Source organism: Lycium barbarum, chromosome 6 (assembly GCF_019175385.1).
Source record: "Lycium barbarum isolate Lr01 chromosome 6, ASM1917538v2, whole genome shotgun sequence".
Taxonomy (NCBI): Eukaryota; Viridiplantae; Streptophyta; class Magnoliopsida; order Solanales; family Solanaceae; genus Lycium; species Lycium barbarum.
Window position 1 is genome coordinate 70,490,146 of NC_083342.1, and position 20,065 is coordinate 70,510,210.

The following is a 20,065-nucleotide window of genomic DNA, read 5'->3' on the forward strand; positions in this document are numbered from 1 at the left end:
TTAAGAAACATTAAAGAACAAGATTAATTAAAACAACAATGACCCACTTCAATAGCAATAAAAATCATTCAATACATAAGAATAACAAGAGGCTTCATCTAACTTTGCAAATGAATATTTTCATAAACAATATTAAAGTTATGGAATAAAATTCTACACACTTAGATATGCAATACAAAGTAAAGAATTGAAGAAATGAGTAAAGGGTTAAGAAATTTCTTATCAAATCTTCAATCCCCAAGTGTGCTGTAGGAACCCTAGTCTCCAAGACTTGTGTTGAATGGCCAAAGATAATGTTTTACAAACCCTAAAAGAGTTTTTATAACATTAAAAAATGGGAACAAATTGTGGACAAAAATGCCCTGCGTGCACAACATGCTGCAGCAAGTGCCACTCGCAGATGTTGCATGCATAACATGCTGCAGCAAGTTCTGATCGCATGCACAACATGCTGCAGCAAGTGCTGCTAGCATTTGCTGCCAGAAAGTGTTGCTTTTTCTATTTTTGCTCTATTTTGCCCATTTTGCTCTGTTTTGCTCCGTTATGCTCTCCGGGCATCTTATCCTACAAAACGACATAAATACCCAAAAAGTAACAACAAAAGTGCTTGAAAAGTTAAAAAATCTTAAGCAATTAGCATTCAGTATCCTGTAATCTCACGGCACATCAGTTAGTTACACAATAAACCAAAACATCATACATTTCCTTAGCTTCTGCAACTAGACAGCTTGTATCCTCCACTCTCCTTGTGCTAGCATATATAAAATCTCCAAGACTGTCTCTAACACAAAAGGCTGCTGAGCTGGGGCCAGGATTTCCTTTAGATGCTCCATCACCTTTACACTTATACCAACCTTGTATGGGACTAGACCAGTGCACCTGTATATAGTTGATCTGTGGCTTGTAGCTTTCTAACTACTTAACCAGATAAGGCCAAGAGCTTGGAATATCTTTCATCCGGGGATATTTGAGTTTTTCTAGCTACACAAGATTCATGTTGATATCATAGAGTACCTTAGCCTTGGACATTGTCCCCCCATGCATTACTGTATTCCATCTCTTCCAAAGCTACCATAGTATGATAGTTGGTGTTGCCTGATACAGAGGTTTCAACTTAGCTGAGCATTTGGCATCCCACCATTTTTTCACTGCCCATTTCACCTGCACAAAAGGTTCTTGAATATAGCTGCATCTGTAAAAACTTTCCACACTGCTGCTGCATAGTCTCCTGTTAGGAATATATGTTCCAAAGTTTCTTGTTGTGGTTGTTAGCAACACCTACAAATAGAAACTATGGATATCCCCATTCTTGCAAGGACATCATCCACTGGCATCTTCTGGTTCCATACTCTCCACCGAAGAAATGCAATCTTGAGCTGCAACCCTTTGGTCCACATTTGATGATAAAACTAACTTACCTCCCTTTTTTGCCTGATCTTTTCCCAAGAACTTGAAACTGCGAGTTTACCATTTGCATTAAGCATGCATCAGGCCTTGTCTATAGATTGATCAACTGTATCTCTATTGAAGCTACGTGTGATATGTTCCACTAAATCCTCTAGCACAATTTGCTGAAGCTTAGGGAGATTCCACTGTCCATTTATCATCATGTCTTCCACATCCTGAATGGTTTCATCAATGGGAAAGTTTGTAGGCATCAAATCAGCTATAGGACCTAGCTTTGTCCAATTATCATACCAGAAGTTAGCTGAACCATTTCTTGTCTTCAACCATATATCCTTTTCAGTCACATCTTTAGCTTCTAGTATATTTTTCATAATTGTGAGCCACCTCTCCACTGCACTATAGTTGGAATCTGCTTCTTATAACACTTATGCCACAAATAGGTAGGCCACAGTCTACATGTGGTTCTAAACCTCCACCATAACTTAGCAAAAGAGCACCAGAGATATCAAATAAGGATCTGAACTCCAGGCCTCCTTCATTCTTTGGCACACACACTTTTAACCAAACTGACCAATGTCTACTTTTTCCTTCATCTTTATTACTCTAAAAAAATCTTGCAAAGATTTTGTGTAACTCATTAAAAGTGTATTTAGTAGGTGCCATGGCTGATAGCAGATATAGAGGCATACTTTGAAGTACATTAGTGATTAAGACTGCCTTACCACCAAAAGAAAGGAGCCTGCCTTTCTAATTTTGCAGCTTATTTTTTACCTTCTTGATCAACTCATTAAAGTACACCTTCTTCTTTCTAGTATGGACTACTGGATAGCCTAAGTACATAAATGGGAAGACTACTCTAGTGAACCCCGTAGTCTGCTCCACCTCATGACACAAAGAAGCTGAAACTTTCTGATGTAAATAGAAACAACTCTTGTTTTTGTGGATTTTCTGTCCTGAAACATCTTCATACTTCCTTAAGATTGTCATGATCATCTCTAATGACACCTTATCCACTGAGGTAAAGATAATGGTGGCATTTGCATAACACCTCTACAGCTAGAACAAACAATGTCGGTGATAAAGGATCACCTTGTTTCACTCCTCTAGTTGAGTGAAATAAACCATGCGACTGGCCATTTAATAGAACTGAGTACTAGTTTTTAGCTAGCAACCTGCATATCTAATCCACAAATGCTCCATCAAATCCCATCCTTTACAAAACTTTGGTTAAAAACTGCCATGACACTCTATTATAGGCTTTAGCCAAGTCTAGCTTGATGATCACATTAGCAGGCTTGCCTCTTTTCCTGATATCAGTCATAATTTCTTGAGTGAGTAGAACATTCTCAATGATACTTCTATTCTTCACAAATCCAAACTGGTTAGGAGAAATCATCTCATGTAAGATCTTGTCTAGCCTCCCATGCACAACTCTAGAAATAACCTTATTGAAAAAGCTACTCAAACTTATAGGCCTCAAATCACTGAACTGTTGAACTACTTCCTTGTTAGGATGAAGCACCAGATTTGTGTGAGTGACAGACTTAGGAAGAGTATGACCTTCATAAAATGCCTTCACTACTTTATAGACATCTATCCCAACTATATTCCTGCAAGCCTGATAGAAACTGCCTGATTGTCACGACCCAGCTAGGGGCCGCGACGGGTACCGGGGGCTAACCACCGAGCACCGCTCGTTCTGTCGCTCATTTTACTCATTTAATGCCCTTTTTATCATCTTTGTACTCATAGCGTAGGAAAATCATATTTCATATGAAAACATAAAATACTTTCATATACATGTGCCCTTAGGCTATCAAAATAATATATATGTGTATACAGTAGCGATCTCGTGAGACCATCTAACCCACAATGCATATCTACGAGTCTCTACTGGAGTGCTGTAGGGACGGGACAAGACCCTGTCGTGCCCAAAAATACATATACATGGCTATATATACACAAAAGAATAATCATAAGCACCTCCGAGACAATGGAGGGCTTCCAATCAGCTGACAACTACTACAGACCTGGATCAAGCTCTCCTCCCTGTCTACCTGTGGGCATGAACACAACGTCACTAGAAAACGGACGTCAGTACGAACATTGTACTGAGTATGAGAGGCATAAACAACGAAATAGGACAATGATGTACAGAAGATACTAATATGGAACATCAGAATCTAACTATCAAGTATAAGAAAAACAAGTCATACTGTCTTACTCATGCTCATCATCATATCATATATGCATCATGTATAAACTGCCCGTCCATATCGGATCGGTGTGATAATTGTAACATGAGCCTGCGTACAGGCCTCCCGCGTCCGGGGTATCATCTCATGCCGCCCACTAGTGGTGTCTGCCCATGCCATTTGGCCATGGTGTATAATATAGCTGCCCGCCTTAGCGGTGACTGCCCGGCCAAATAGGCGCAGTGTAATATCATCTTCATCATATCATGCTCATCATAATAGGCTTATCATAGTGCATGCAAAAAAAAAGCTCAAGAATAACCATACTCTATCGGGGTGACGTAAGGTCGTGATCCCCCGATTTCATTATGGAACAATCATTGACATCCTGCCTCACCTTGAAGGAATGAGCATATAAGGTGAGTGTGAGCGATAAATAGCATCATTAGCATCATAGGATCATCACATCATATGTATTAGAATTTCTATACTTTACTCATTACCTTGTGTAGCTAATTATGGACATAGACTCATATCTTCTGGAACATAAGGGATTCGTAGATAAAAAAGTGAGTCATGCTATAAGATTCATGCCATAGAAAGAAAGGGACTAGCCTCACATACCTTTGTCATTTAACTAAGCTATCGCTTGCTCGTCCTCCTTCAATGCTCGTGCTTTCAATCTTCAGAAGGAATCACATTAACATTAGTGAATCGTCTATAATACCAGTTCACTATTTCTAGGGAAAATCGGGCGGCACTTCCTTTGGTTATACTACTTTTCCCATATTCTATATTAACTCCCAAACGCTCACAATATTGTATTCAACAATCATCATTTATCTACATTTACCACATTCCACCATTTTTTTTTCTAATTTCTCCACATTTATGGGTTTTAGCTCATCATCACACTTTCTCATACCTCACCCCTATTTCATGGTCTACACATCATTTATAACATATTTATACTCCCAACACATCAACATTCGTAATTCAATTATAGCACTATTCACATTTTATGACCCATTTATTACACTCGTATAATCCAAGTGTTTCAACGTATAAATACTTCAATCATCATGATAAAGTCATCAAACTTACCTTAGATATTGTAGCAACGAGCCTTGAGTAACAATACTCTTCTATACCAAAAACCCTATTTCACTTCCTTTGATATTTCTTGGTGTAGATGAACTTTGATAGGTTTCACACTCTTGATTTCATGGATTTGGTGTTGTTGATCTTGATTTTCCTTTGATTCTCTTGAATTCTTGTGGATTAAGGGTTTTGGAGTATTCTAGAGAGTTCTTGAATCGTGAAGATGAGAAATGAAATAAAATGAGATTGGGGTCCCTTATACTTAACTTAAAAACCTGATTTTGTGAACAGTAGTCGGGGTGTACAGTGGCCGTAAACCCAGTTTACGGGCCGTATTCTGGTTTATGGTCCGTCCTTCATGACCGTATTGAAGCATATCAGAAACAGAAAGGTTTGCTGTAGGTCATGGTGGTTTACGATCACAGTTTACGGGCTGTATTTCAATTTACGGTCTGTATTTTGAGTCATATTTTACCATTTCATCATTTGACAAAAAGTTGAAGTTTTGATAGTTGGAAGACGATGGCACTTTACGGTCCGTAAATCACTTTACGAGCCGTATTCTATTTTACGACCACTGGGCCGAAATGGAAATCTGCAACCTTCGCGTTTTCAAACTCATGGGTAGTCATCCCCTTCTTAGTAAAACATCGTACACTCATACTCTTCGTTAGTCTATTTATTGTATGCTCATGGGAAATTTTCCGAGGTGTAACATTCTCCCCCCCTTTTGGGAACATTCGTCCTCGAATGTTAGATCATCGGGGATTCTAGAAAAATTTCGCCAAAGTTTCCTTTATAATATGGCACTACCATCCTGCCACAACAACCTATAATATCACACCACTGCCTCACAGGGCCATAACACAATAGAATTTTTGAGAAATGATGGAAATAGGGGTATTCAGATACTATAATTATTACACTTCATTTAATGCATGCATACATTATATTATTGGCGTTCCACTTTGAATTTCTTCTGCGGGTTGGAATAAGTGCGGGTACTTAGACTTCATACTCTCTTCTGTTTCCCAAGTCATCTCTTCCCGGTTATTATTTCTCCATTGCACTTTGACTGAAGCTACTTCTTTATTTCGGAGTGTCCGCACTTGCCTGTCTAAAATAGCAACAGGCACCTCTTCATAGGTTAGCCTTTCTGTCACTTGCACATCATCTATCGGGAAAATCTTTGTGGGATCTCCAATACACTTGCGGAGCATCGAAATATGGAAGATTGGATGGGCCGATTCAAGCTTCGAAGGTAAATCCAGTTCATAGGCTACATGACCCACCTTGCGGATAATTTTATAGGGTCCAATGTATCTAGGACTTAGCTTCCCTTTCTTACCAAATCTCATCACCCCTTTCATTGGCGATACCTTCAAAAATACCCAATCACCAACTTGAAATTCCAAGTCTCATCGGCGATTGTCCGCATACGACTTTTGGCGACTTTGGGCTGTCAGCAACCGATCTCGGATCACCTTAACTTTTTCCACCGCTTGTTGAATTAATTCAGGGCCTGCTAATTATGATTCTCCTATTTCAAACCACCCGATTGAGGATCTACATTTCCTTCCATATAAAGCTTCATACAGAGCCATTTGAATACTGGAATGATAGCTGTTATTATATGCAAATTCGATTAACGGCAAATGATCATCCCAACTTCCACCGAAATCCAGCACACATGCTCGTAGCATATCTTCCAGCACACATCGGTCTGCGGATGAAATGTCATGCTGAGCTTGACGTGAGTACCAAGACCTTCTTGGAAGGACTTCCAAAACTTGGCTATAAACTGTGCCCCTCTGTCTGTAATAACAGATAATGGAATTCCATGTAGTCGCACAATTTCTTTTAAGTACAACTTAGCATAATCTTCCGCTGAATACGTGGTTCTGACTGGAAGAAAATGAGAGGCTTTTGTGAGCCTGTCCACAATCACCCATATAGAGTCATATTTCCCTCGTGAACGGGGTAACCCCACAATAAAATACATATTAATCACTTCCCATTTCCACATAGGGATTTCCATTGTCTGTAATAAGCCCCCTAGCTTCTGATGTTCGGCTTTTACTTGTTTGCAATTTGGACACTGCGCTACAAATACTGCTATGTTCCTCTTCATGCCATCCCACCAATATAGCAATTTTAGATCCTGATACATTTTGGTGGCACCTGGATGAATAGAATACCGAGAATAATGTGCTTCCTTTAGAATCCGTCGGCGCAATTCTGTCACATTCGGCACACACAGCCTGCCTCGGTATCTAAGAATTCCATCAATAGAAACTTTAAATGGGGAATTCTCTTTTTCATGAGATAGGTCTCTGTAATGGCACAATTGGGAGTCTTCATATTGTCTCTCCTTCACTTCTATTCCAAGGACGAAGTTGTGGGATTGCTGATACTAATCCTTACATTACCCAAATCTATTACACGTATCCCAAGACTAGCTAGTTGGCGGAGCTCATGAACCATTTCTTTCTTTTTCGGAGGGACTTCACATAGACTACCCATTGATCGGTGGCTAAGCGCATCGGCTACTACATTCGCTTTTCCGGGGTGGTACAAAATGTTCACATCAAAATCTTTCAATAGCTCTAACCACCTCCTCTGCCACAGGTTTAACTCTTTCTGCTTGAAAATGTACTGAAGACTCTTGTGATCCGTATAGATATCAACATGCACACCATACAATTAATGCCTCCATATTTTTAAGGCATGAATAACCGCAGCCAATTCGAGATCATGAGTCGGATAATTCCTTTCATGTTTCCATAATTGTCTCGAAGCATATGCAATAACTTTACCATGCTGCATCAATACGCACCCTAATCCGACACCGGAAGCGTCACATTACACCACATAGCCATCTGACCCTTCTGGAAGTGTTAAGATCGGAGCTGAGGTCAACCTGTCTTTCAACTCTTGGAAGTTGCACAAGCATCATTCCACTAAAATTTTGCTGACTTCTGGGTTAGCTTCGTCAATGGGGCCGAAATAGACGAGAAGCCCTCTACGAATCTTCTATAATAACCTGCTAAACCCAGAAAACTACGAACTTCTATAAGAGTGGTAATCTTTGGCCAAGTCTTCACAGCTTCAATCTTCTGAGTGTCGACTCGAATGCCATCATCTGAAATAACATGGCCCAAAAATGTTACAGAATTTAGCCAAAACTCGCATTTTGAAAATTTTTCATACAATTCTCAGACTCGAAGAATGCCAAGAACGATTCTCAGATGATCTGCATGTTCTGATTCTGTGCGAGAATACACCAGAATATCATCAATAAATACCATCACAAATAGATCCAAGAGGGGCCTGAATACGTTGTTCATCAGATTCATAAATACAGCCGGAGCATTAGTCAACCCGAATGACATTACTCAGAATTCATAGTGGCCATATCTCATTTTGAAAGCTGTTTTGGGAATATCTGCTTCTCTAACTCTCACTTGATGATAACCCGACCTCAAATCTATTTTCGAAAACCACTTGGCACCTTGCAACTGGTCGAACAAGTCATCAATCCTTGGAAGAGGATATTTGTTCTTTATCGTCACTTTGTTCAATTGCCTATAATCGATGCACATTCGCAGGGAATCGTCCTTCTTTCTCACAAACAAGACCGGTGCTCCCCACGGTGATGAACTGGGTCTAATAAATCTCTTCTCGAGTAAGTCCTTCAACTGCGCCTTTAGCTCCTTTAATTCTGCCGGGGCCATTCGATAAGGAGGAATAGAAATAGTCTTTGTGTCCGGCAACACATCAATGGCGAAGTCAATCTCTCTTTCTGGTGGAAGACCTGGAAGCTCGTCTGGAAACAAATCTGGGAATTCATTCACTACCGGAACTGACTGGAAAGTTGGCGGCTTTGCCTCGGTGTCATGAACCCGGACTAAGTGATAAACACAACCCTTGGCTATCATCTTCCTTGCCTTGAGGTAGGAAATAAACCTACCCTTTGGCGATGTTGCATTACCTTTCCATTTAAGCATGGGTTCCCCCGGAAATTGGAATCGAACCACTTTTGTGCGGCAATCAACATTTGCATAACACGAGGCCAACCAATCCATACCCATGATTACATCGAAATCTACCATTTTCAGCTCAATAAAATCAGCTTTGGTCTGACGATCACATATCACAATGACACAATTTTTGTACACTTGACTTGCTATCACGGGATCACCAACCGGAGTGACTACCTCAAAGGGTCTAATTGACTCGGGTTTCACCCCAATACATCCAGCAACATAGGGAGTAATATAAAAGAATGTAGAACCCGGATCTATCAATGCATACACATCACGGGAGAATATAGACAATATACCTGTAACTACATTCGGAGAGGACTCGAGATCCTGTCGTCCGGCAAAAGCGTATACGAGGGGCTGAGTGGCACCTGAAGTAGATGCTGCCCCTCGGCCTCTACCTCGGCCTGCTGCCATCTGGGGAGTCTGCCCTACCGGGCGTACTGATGAAGAACCAGCAGCTGAACCTTTAGGCTGAACTCTAACTTTTCCACTCATCGACGGGCAATCTCTCATCATATGACCCACCTGACAACAAGCATAACAGGCATCCGAACCATGACGACACTGTCCGGCATGTAATCTGCCGCATTGGTTGCATCGCGGCACTAGAGGGGCACAGTTTACAGCCAAGTTCTGGAAGTCCTTTCAAGAAGGTCTTGGTACTCAAGTCAAACTTAGCACGGCGTTCCATCCACAAACCAATGGACAAGCCGAGCGTACTATTCAGACTTTGGAGGATATGCTACGAGCGTGTGTGCTGGATTTTGATGGTAGTTGGGATGAGCATCTACCCCTTATTGAATTTGCATACAACAATAACTATCATTCCGGTATTCAAATGGCTCCGTATGAAGCTTTGTATGGAAGGAAGTGCAGGTCTCCAATTGGGTGGTTTGAAACAGGAGAAGCACAATTAATAGGCCCCGAATTGATTCAACAAGTAGTCGAAAAAGTTATGGTTATCCAAGATCGATTGTTAACAGCCCAAAGTCGCCAAAAGTCTTAGGCGGACAACCGCCGACGAGACTTGGAATTTTAGGTTGATGATTGGGTATTTTTGAAAGTGTCGCCAATGAAAGGAGTGATGAGATTTGGTAAAAGAGGGAAGCTAAGTCCTAGATACGTCGGACCCTATAGAATTATTTGCAAGATGGGTCATGTAGCCTATGAATTGGACTTACCCTCGGAGCTTGAATCAGTCCATCCAGTTTTCCATGTTTCGATGCTCCGCAAGTGCATTGGAGATCCTACAAATAATTTCCCGATAGATGATGTGCAAGTAACAGAAAAGCTAACCTATGAAGAGGTGCCTATCGCTATTCTAGACAGGCAAGTGCGAAGACTTCGAAATAAATAGGTAGCTTCAGTCAAAGTGCTGTGGCGAAATAACAACAGGGAAGAAATGACTTGGGAAGCGGAAGAAAAGATGAAATTCAAATACCCGTATTTATTCCAACACCCGGGAGAAATTCAAAGTGAAACGCCAACAAAATAAGGCATGCATGCATTAAATGAAGTGTAATAATTAAAGTATCTGAACACCCTTACTCCCATGATTTCTCAGAATTTTATTGTGTTATGGCCCTGTAAGGCACTGATGTGATATTATGGGTTGTTGTGACAGGATGGTAGTGCTATATTATAAAGGAAACTCTGGCAAAATTTCACTAGAATTCTCGCTGACTTAAAATTCGGGGACGAATGTTCCAAAAGGGGGAAAGAATGTTACACCTCGGAAATTTCTCCGTGAACGTACAATGAATAGACCAACGAAGAGTATTAGTGTATGATGTTTTACTAAGAAGGGGAGGACTACTTATGAGTTTTGAAAATGTGAAAGTTGCAGATTTGCACTTCGGCCCAGTTGGTCGAAAAATAGAATACGGCCCGTAAAGTGGTTTACGGACCGTAAACTGCTATCGTCTTTCAACATTCCAAAACTCCAACTTTCTGCCAAATGTCTAAATGGTTAAATACGACTCAGAATATGGACCGTAAATCGAAATACGGCCCGTAAACTGTGACTGTAAACCACCATGACTTCCAGCAAACCTTTCTGGTTCTGTTATGCTTAAATACGGTCGTGAAAGACGGACCGTAAACCAGAATACGGCCCGTAAACTGGGTTTACGACCACTGTGCACTTCAACTACTGTTCATAAAAATCAAATTTTAAGTTAAGTATAAGGGACCCTTTTTCATTCCATTCATTTCATTTTCACTCCACACTTCAAGAAACATCTAGAATACTCTCTAATATTTATCCATAAGTGAAGCAAAGGAACATCAAGATCAACAACACTAAATCCATGAAATCAAGAGTATGAAACTCATCAAAGTTCATCTACACCAAGAAATTGCAAAGGAAGTGAAGTAGAGGTTTTGGTATAGAAGAGTATTGCTACTCAAGGCTCGTTCCTACCACATCTAAGGTAAGTTTTATGACTTTCTCATGATGATTGAATTATTTATACGTTGAAACAGTTGGAATATAGAAGAGTGCAGTAAATGGGTCATAAAATGTGAATAGTGTCATAGTTGAATGATAGTTGGATTGAATTATGAATGTTGATGAGTTGGGAGTATGAATATGCTATAAATGACGTGTAGACCATGAAATAGGTGTGATGTATGAGAAAATGTGATGATGAGCTAAAACCCATAAATGTGGAAAAATTGGAGAAAAATGGTGGAATGTGGTAAATGTAGATAAATGACGATTGTTGATACGATATTGTGGGTGTTGTTGTTAATGTTTGGTAGTTGAAATGAAACATGGGAAAGGTAGAAGAAACAAGGGAAATGCTGCCCAATTTTCCCTAGAAATAGTAGCGTGTTCTTCTCGTCGATTGACTAACGATGGTATGAATTCTCTCTTGAAGGTAGAGACGTGACATCAAAGGAAATCAAGCAAACGGTAGCATAGTTAAACGACAAAGGTTTGTGAGGCTTATCTTTTCTTTCAAAAGGCATGAATCCTTCAAGTCTTATATAATCCTTCTACAAAACGAAGCCTATGAGTCCTTCAATATATTGAATTACATATGAATATGATGGTGATGATAATGAGCTAGAGCATACCGATTCAAGAAATTGTGGGATGATGTTCCTATAAGGATAATGATATTATCTTTGTTAACGCTCGCCTTATGCTTTATTTCCTTCAAGGCGAGGCACGATACTCATAAACATTCATAATATAATCGGGGGTTCACGACCTTACGTCACCCCGACATAGTGTGGTTGCCCTTAAAGCTTAACGTATGCTCTTAATGCTAATATATGATATGTCTACAAGATGATTAACAATGCTAGTTTGTAATACGGTGATGATATGTCTAAGATACCAAGAAATGATAAGATGATGCTATGTTATGAGATGTGTAATAGTGATGTGTTATGATTGATTTTGTGATGATAAGATTCCACTGTGCCTGTTTGGCCGGGCATGTCACCGCAAATGCGGGCTGCGTATGATTCCACCGCGCCTATAGGGCCGGGCATGTCACCGCTAATATGGGCTGCTATGTTGACACCGAGCCTAGAGGGCCGGGCATGATCACCACTAGTGGGCGGCATATGAGGATTTCCCGGACGCGGGTAATGATGCGGAGTACGATGTTACGATGTACGTGATGAAGTATGTGATGATGTATGTGATGATGAATGTGATGATATATGGGATATGACAAAACATATACTATGATGATGTAAAATATGATATATGTAAAAAGTATGCTGCTTATAACACTCAAGCAGGTTATATCTGTTCTTATGATTCATGATGCTTCTATGACATTGTTCATTTCATTCCTGCCTTACATACTCAGTACAATGTTCGTACTGACATCCGTTTTCTTTAGACACTGTGTTCATACCCACAAGTAGACAAGGAGGAGATCTTGCTCCGAACTCTTAGAAGCTGCTAGCTGACTGAAAGCACTCCCTTGTTCCGGAGGTGCTTATAATGAATCTTTTGTGTACAATTGTATATGTAATCCAATAGAGGCTCGTAGATACTCAATGTGGGCTATGTGGTTTCACGACGTGGATATTGTGTAAATATATTGATAAATGTTACTATATAAAAGCATTATGTTTTGTAATGAAAAGCAGCTTCTTTTGAAAAATGAGCTTGAAATCGATAAATCATTGTTGAATGAGTCTAAGAAGTAATAGTACGAGCGGTGCTCTGTGGTTAGCCCCGGGCACCCATCACGGCCCCTAGCTGGGTCGTGACAGAAGTGGTATCAGAGCAGTTCATCCTAGGAAGTGTCTACGAGCCGTGTCTAGTAGAGTCTTGTTTATGGCGTGTTGTGCGCCACATCAATAAACAAGTGGCTACGGGGCATTTAGGAAAATGACCATCTTTCTTCTTATGAGATCGTGCGATAGAGTCGTGTATAAGATTTTATCCTCCCTAATAGTGTGTTGTGATTTTAGAAAGCCGCCCAAGGGAAAAGCTATAGTCGCCCAGAAGGGAAAGACTACGACAAAGAGGTGGGTAGAAAGAGAGCCTCCAGTGAATATTAGAGAAGGCGAATCACAAAATGAGACTCCATCTAGCACTTCCTCTACCCCTCCTAATGTGGAAGAGCAAGGAGGAGCTCTAGCTCCAATTCCTCCGCCGGTTGCTTCAGGTCAACAAATGACCAAGGCTATTCAGTTATTGACACAGTTGGTTGCCGCCCAGGCACAGCGGCAAAATGCGGGCCCGAATGATCGATCAGCCAGTACTAGAGCCCGTGACTTCATGACTTTAAACCCTCCAGAGTTCTTTGGGTCAAAGCCGGATGAGGATCCACAAGGCTTTATCGATGAGATGTTGAGCACTTTAAAGATTATTCATGCCTCTGAGACTGAATCTGTGGAGTTGGCCTCTTATAAACTCCGGGATGTGGCAGTCTTATGGTATAATTGGTATACCCCGTATTTTTGTACGTCGAATTATTTGTAAGGTATTTTGCATAAGTTAAGGAAGAGATTATTTTGGGATATGAAATAAGGACTTTTAATCCTCGATTTTAATTAGTGCACGATTTGTTTATAAATTTCAATTAGTATAGAAATATTATTGGAGATTAGGGACTAATCAACTATGATTAGATTATTAAGTGGAGATTAATTAAGATTAATTAAGTTAGACAATTATATAATTAAAGTGGGCCCCACCTGATTCTTAATTAAAGAAAATCAAAACATTGAATTGGTGAGTCATTATAGAAGTAGCACGTGTCCCATGGAGAGACATCATATACATAGTCAAGATAATGACTAACTTAACAATTCATTTTCATTTTGCAAATATTAGCTTAAGAGAAAGAGAAAGGAGAGCATAGCCATGGCTGCCATGCTCTCGCCCAGCCATGGGGCTTAAAAAAAATCTTGATTTGATTAAATTCTAAGGTAATTTGCAAATCCAAGGACGTGATAGTAACATTGGATATTGAATTGAGGAAGAAGAAATAGTGCAATTGGTGCAAGTGAGTATAGAATTTGCTCCGATTAAATTAAGGTAAGATCTTCTCATTTTATGGTATAATTGGATTAATGGTGTTGTAATGGAAAGATTAAAATTGTATTAGATGAAATTGGAAGTAAGAAATTGCATGAATTCGTTGGTATTAGGAATTGTAGTTGTTATATGGAATTGTTGAGTTGAAAGATTAAAAGTGTGGTTTATGTCCACATGTTGTTGTTCATGTTGTTGTCGTGTTGTCGTTGATATGGCATCTAAATTTGGAAGAAAGAAGTGTATAACGTATCGTATACAAAACATATGTTGGTCTGTTTGGTGTATAATCTTAAATGTTAATGATTTGGATTGGAAAAGGATTAAGAAAGGTTATTGGGTTGTTTGAGTTGTTTATGGGCTGGATTGTAAGGATTTCATATGAATATTTCTATTACTGTTGTTGTTGGTATTGCTGTGATAATTGGAGATTAATTAGAAGTTCGGGTTAGGCGAGTTATATAGGGGAAATGCTGCCCGATTTCCGTTAAGTTCTTAACTAACCAAAACCCTAATCAAGGAAGTATGAACTAAAGAATGATTCCTATAAGTGATTGGTTGTAGATTTATAAGCTAGAAAGTATAGTTTACTAACGATAGCGCTACTTTCATATTAAATAGGCTAAAGGGGCGACGAAGCAAACTTGATTACGATTAACCCATAACAGGTATGTAAAGTTAGCCTTTCTTTCTTTTGGCATGATTCATATGAAGCGAACAAACGACGAATGTATAAGTTCTTATTCTTAGAGACATTAGGATGGTTAATTTTCTTGATTTCCAAAACCTATTTCATTATGTCTTTATACATGTTTATGATTTCAGCCGTCCTATTTCGATATAATCCATAGTGACATTCGAAGGGTACTTGATATGACTATTGTCTTGATTTTCGATGATGGTTCATTTTGATTATTCTATTGAGTCTCAGATATGATTTAGTTTGCATATGGTTTCTCACTACTCTGCTCGTGCATACCTCAATATATCTTTCATTGAGTCCCAGGCCAGGATACGTTTTCGTGCACAGTTTCACTGCATTGTTCACCGAGTCCCTCACTAGAGAGCCGGGATACGGTATATATATATATATATTATGATATGATGATATGATTGTGGCGCCAAGGATGGTATGTGATGACTTTATTCGCTGAGTCCCATAGTGGGTCGGATATGATATATGATATTGATATGCATGTTTCACATTTTATAAGGCAAGTGTATTGGTATGTTGAAAGTCATACTTGTCTCCTGTAATTTCTATTTCAATCATGATCCTTTTTATTGTGTTTCATGCTTTTTATACTCAGTACATATCTCGTATTGACCCCCTTTCTTCGGAGGGCTGCTTTTCATGCCCGCAGGTACAGATACTCAATTCGGTGATCCTCCAGCTTAGGATTCCTACTCAGCTCTCTTGCAGAGCTCCATTGCTTCAGAGCCTAGACTTTTGGTACAGATCTTTTGATGCATATATATGTTTGTCCAGGGGTACGGCGGGGTCCTGTCCCGTCAAATTTCACTGATGATACTCTTAGAGGTCAGTAGACATATATATGGGTTGTATATGGATTATGATCAGTTGCGTCTATATGGTTCGTTGTGAATATTTTTGTTTGTTGTGGCAGCCTTGCCGGCTTGCATATGGTATCGATATGTAGTGGCAGCCTTGCCGGCTTGCGTATTATAATGATATATAGTGGCAGCCCTGTCGGCTTGCATATTTTCTTACGTTATGATTCGTTGTGACTCCTCAGGAGACAGATTATCAGGATATATGACGTTGTGAACATTTGGGTCTTTATAAATTCCCATATTGTCTATAGTGTCAGCCTGACTATGTCTAACAGGTACGTATACGAGTGTCCAGCTCGGGCACTAGTCATGACCCCGGGGTCGGGTCGTGACAAAAGTGGTATCAGAGCAGTTTATCCTCGGAATGTCTACAGACCGTGTCTAGTAGAGTCTTGTTTATCGGTGTGTTGTGCACCACATCTATAAACAGGAAGCTACAGGATATTTAGGATGTTATCTTTCTTTCTTATTCTAGATCGTGCGATAGAGCCAGAACCTAGGAAAGATTGTTCTGACCTCTTTTCCTTTAGGTAGGTGCAGATTGGCGAGAGATGAAAAGGTCAGCTTCAGATAGTGGGGGAGCTAAGAAGGCCCCTAGAGTAAATTCAAGACCACAGGCTCCAGGACCGAGCAGGAGGAGCCTCTGTTATTCTATCGAGACCGACCCCTCAGAGGATCCAGCGACAATTCCTCCAGAGTTTCTGATATCCAGGGAAACGGTCCCCGAGGCCGTACCAGTTGCTCCTATGGCAAAGCACCACGTTAGACCGGCTACCGCGGTAAGTTTTACAGATTACTCCAGCCTCCTATCCTGGCCATCGGTAAACCAAGAGTTACCCGGTTATCTACATTCCTCGGACTCAGATGAGGAAGACGACGAAGGTCAGACGAGTGGATGGCACGCAGACGATGACGAGGAGCACACTTCACCTTGCGGCTCACCAGATCAGACTAGGGACCGATCGACTACAGGTATATTAGACTTTATTGAATTTCCTATGTATGTGCATTTGTTATAGATTATTACCTAATTGCGGCGAGCGGAAATCAAAGGGGCCGACAACCAAGTATTTGTAAGTAACAACGACCAAGGTGTTCCCGTCACCGTGGGAATTTTTAAATCTAGGATTGAAAGTAGTTATGCATACAGGTGAAAGTTGGATATCAAGGTTACATAATGAGAATTTGTATATACAGAATGGCAAGCTGGCCATCATCAAGGTAAGTTATTGTCAGTATAGTAAGAAAATGGATTGAATGTATATATGTTGTTGATAAGTTCAGTTATAAGGTGCGCACAGAACAAGCTAGGAAACAGTAACGGTGAGCAGAATATAAGTCAGATGTAGTGTGAATGTTACAGGTATGATTGAAACCTGCGGTTAAGGATTGAAAGGAAAAATAAACAGGAAAGAGCAACAGGTGTAGTTCGAGTTGGACAGACGAGGTAAGTTTATCATTTTCATATTGTTATGGATATGTGGAGCCCTGTGCGGCTATGATACGAGATGATATATATATAAATGTTGGCCCTGTGAGGCATTGTTTTTGGTATTTCCTGCATGCAGGTTTTGGGATAATAAGAAATATAGAGGAAACTCTGCCAAACATTTTCCTAGCAATAAAAAGAGAATGAGATAGAAGTTCGTAAAAAGGGGGGGGGGGGGGGGGGGGGGGTTATGTACAAGTAAAGTTTTCCGAAGGATATAGTGGTAGCATAATATTTCTTGTGCACAGAATAAAAGATGGACATAGACTCGAGAAAATGTAAGGGAATTCTAAAGGAAGCACCCAAGATAGACGTAATTAATTGAGTACAAGTATAAAAAAAAGGAAGGAAATATATAGCTACGAACTTAAAGGTGTAGTGCGACAATAAGGTGATAAGAAAAGACTATCATTAAGATGAACTTGATTTGATTTTGAATAAGTTAGAAGCCGGTACTGGGTACACAACAAGGATAAAAGAGGATAAGGCATAAATAAGTACTGCATGTATATGACTCCACCTCAGAAATAGTGGAATCCTTAAAGGACAAGGACTGTAGGCTTGAGGAACAAATGATGTATTGTAAATTTATTAGAGGAAACATATGATACAGGTTGGGATAAAGATAATGTTACAAGAAAGCGTTGGACACTTATCATCAGAAAATAAGTGCTACCTAATTGAGAATTTGGAACGACTACAAGTACTAAATAATTATTGATTGGAGTAAGTGGGATGTGGCCTTAGATGAGTTGCTACGTTGGTTAGATTACTCGATTACGGATTATCAGATGAGATTTTGTACTACACATAGAAAGGTTCTCGTCGCTTCGAGATTTTATTAAGGTTTCATACGTGGATAATCAAAGATATAAATTATAAAGAAAAGATATGGATATGGTACAGTATACCAACTGAATAAAAAAAATCAGATGAATTTGAGATTTGGAATGGGGACTTGTAGTAGAATATAAACAGATAATAACTACACCCGTAAGGGGGGAAGCGAGTGAGAAAAATACAGGTGCATGATGGAAACAATAGACACTGAAATATATTTCATATAGATGCTTAAACATCAAGTGAGATCCCTGGCTGAAACAAGTTAGTAAGGTCTGAAAGCCAGCAGTGAATGGATAGAACACAGGATAGTAGTTGAGATGGTGCGGAGAAGAATCTGTAAAGATCCTAAATGATGTGGCATTACAAGTGGGTGCTTATAAAAAGAAAGAGTACGACAAAAGAATGGTAACGAGTAACTTAAGAAATATTATAAACGATAGCAATGCTATATTAGATTAAAGGTTAGGAGGTTGGCAATAGAGTTGTGCGCTAATGATGTTGCGACTTATAGGTAGCAAAGAGAAGGGATAGAAATCTCCTATAATAGGATATGAGAAAAATCAAAGGATGAATCAAGGGAAAGGAGTATGACAAGATAGGCTACGAGTCTGTTTTAGTACGGATGAATTAAGTAGAGCATAATGAACCAGGTAAAGGAAAGGCTATGACTAAGATGGGATATGTTTTATATAGGTAGTACAAGAATAGTTATGCAACCTACGAATATTTGTATACTAAGGATGAGACCAAGTGAGTACTTGATAAGAAGAGTAAGGATTCAGTAACAACAATGCGGTTGCGATATTTTGGGTACATTAAGGGAAGGCATAAGATGGTTTGAGCTAAATCACTAATATAGAATTAGTACGGAGGGAAAATAGGACATGGCCATTGTTGAGCACCGATACCGATTGAAAGGTACAAGAAGGGAATGCAAGGTAAAGCCTAAAGACTACCGAAACGACGCTAAGGTATTTCTTGGGCTAATTTGACCACCTTCGCTTATTCTTGTAAAGATTGCAACATAATGTGTGATAGAGAAACTAAGAGAAAAATCTGAGTAAAGAGGCGAAATAGAAGGGTTTGAATTAAAGATAAAGAAACGACACGAGATAATACGCCTAAAGTGTTAGAAGTTTGATTAAGGGAAATGGTTTAAGCGCGACGATCAGAACAAGCGGGTTATGGGATGACAGTGAAGTTATATGTCAAATAAAAACTTATTTCAGAATTATACCAGTTAACGATAGTCAGATCACAGAGCAGTTGTGTAAAGTTATTATATGAGGAACTCCCGCGCTACTCGATAGCCAACTCTAAGGATTGAGATTAAAGAGCTAAAAAGTAGAGTGATAGTTAAAGCCCTTTAAAGAAGTCGAGGAGTAATACATGAGGCCGAAGATTCCAGAATATGTACTGTACAGTCGAGAAATGTAAGGTTATTGAAGTAAAATAATGTTATACCCTGGGAAATTTCGTCTTATCCGTAGAGTCTGTGAAGGGTCTACAGGTTACCAGAGGCATGAAATACTCCAGATATTTTCAAGCCTAATAAATCGACGAGGGACGTCTACGCGTGCGAGGTAAGATGAAGTGTACGATACGTCTTACGGGAGTAACTATAGAAGAAGTAAGAGTCGGATTAAGATTAAGTGTACCAGGGAGAGAGTAAGATTTCAGCTGAAGAGCTTGCAATACAACCATCACCCAACTGAGAAATGAAGAGGAGAGTAAAGACAACGACGTGGAATTACCACCTTGAGAAGCAAAAGCAAGAACAAATGTTACGGAAATGGTTACTGAGAGAGCTGGAATGCGTTATAATAAAGTGAAGGGATCGACCAATGAAAGAGGCATGTGAATGGCATAATTCAGTAAAAGAACGCCTAAGGAAACA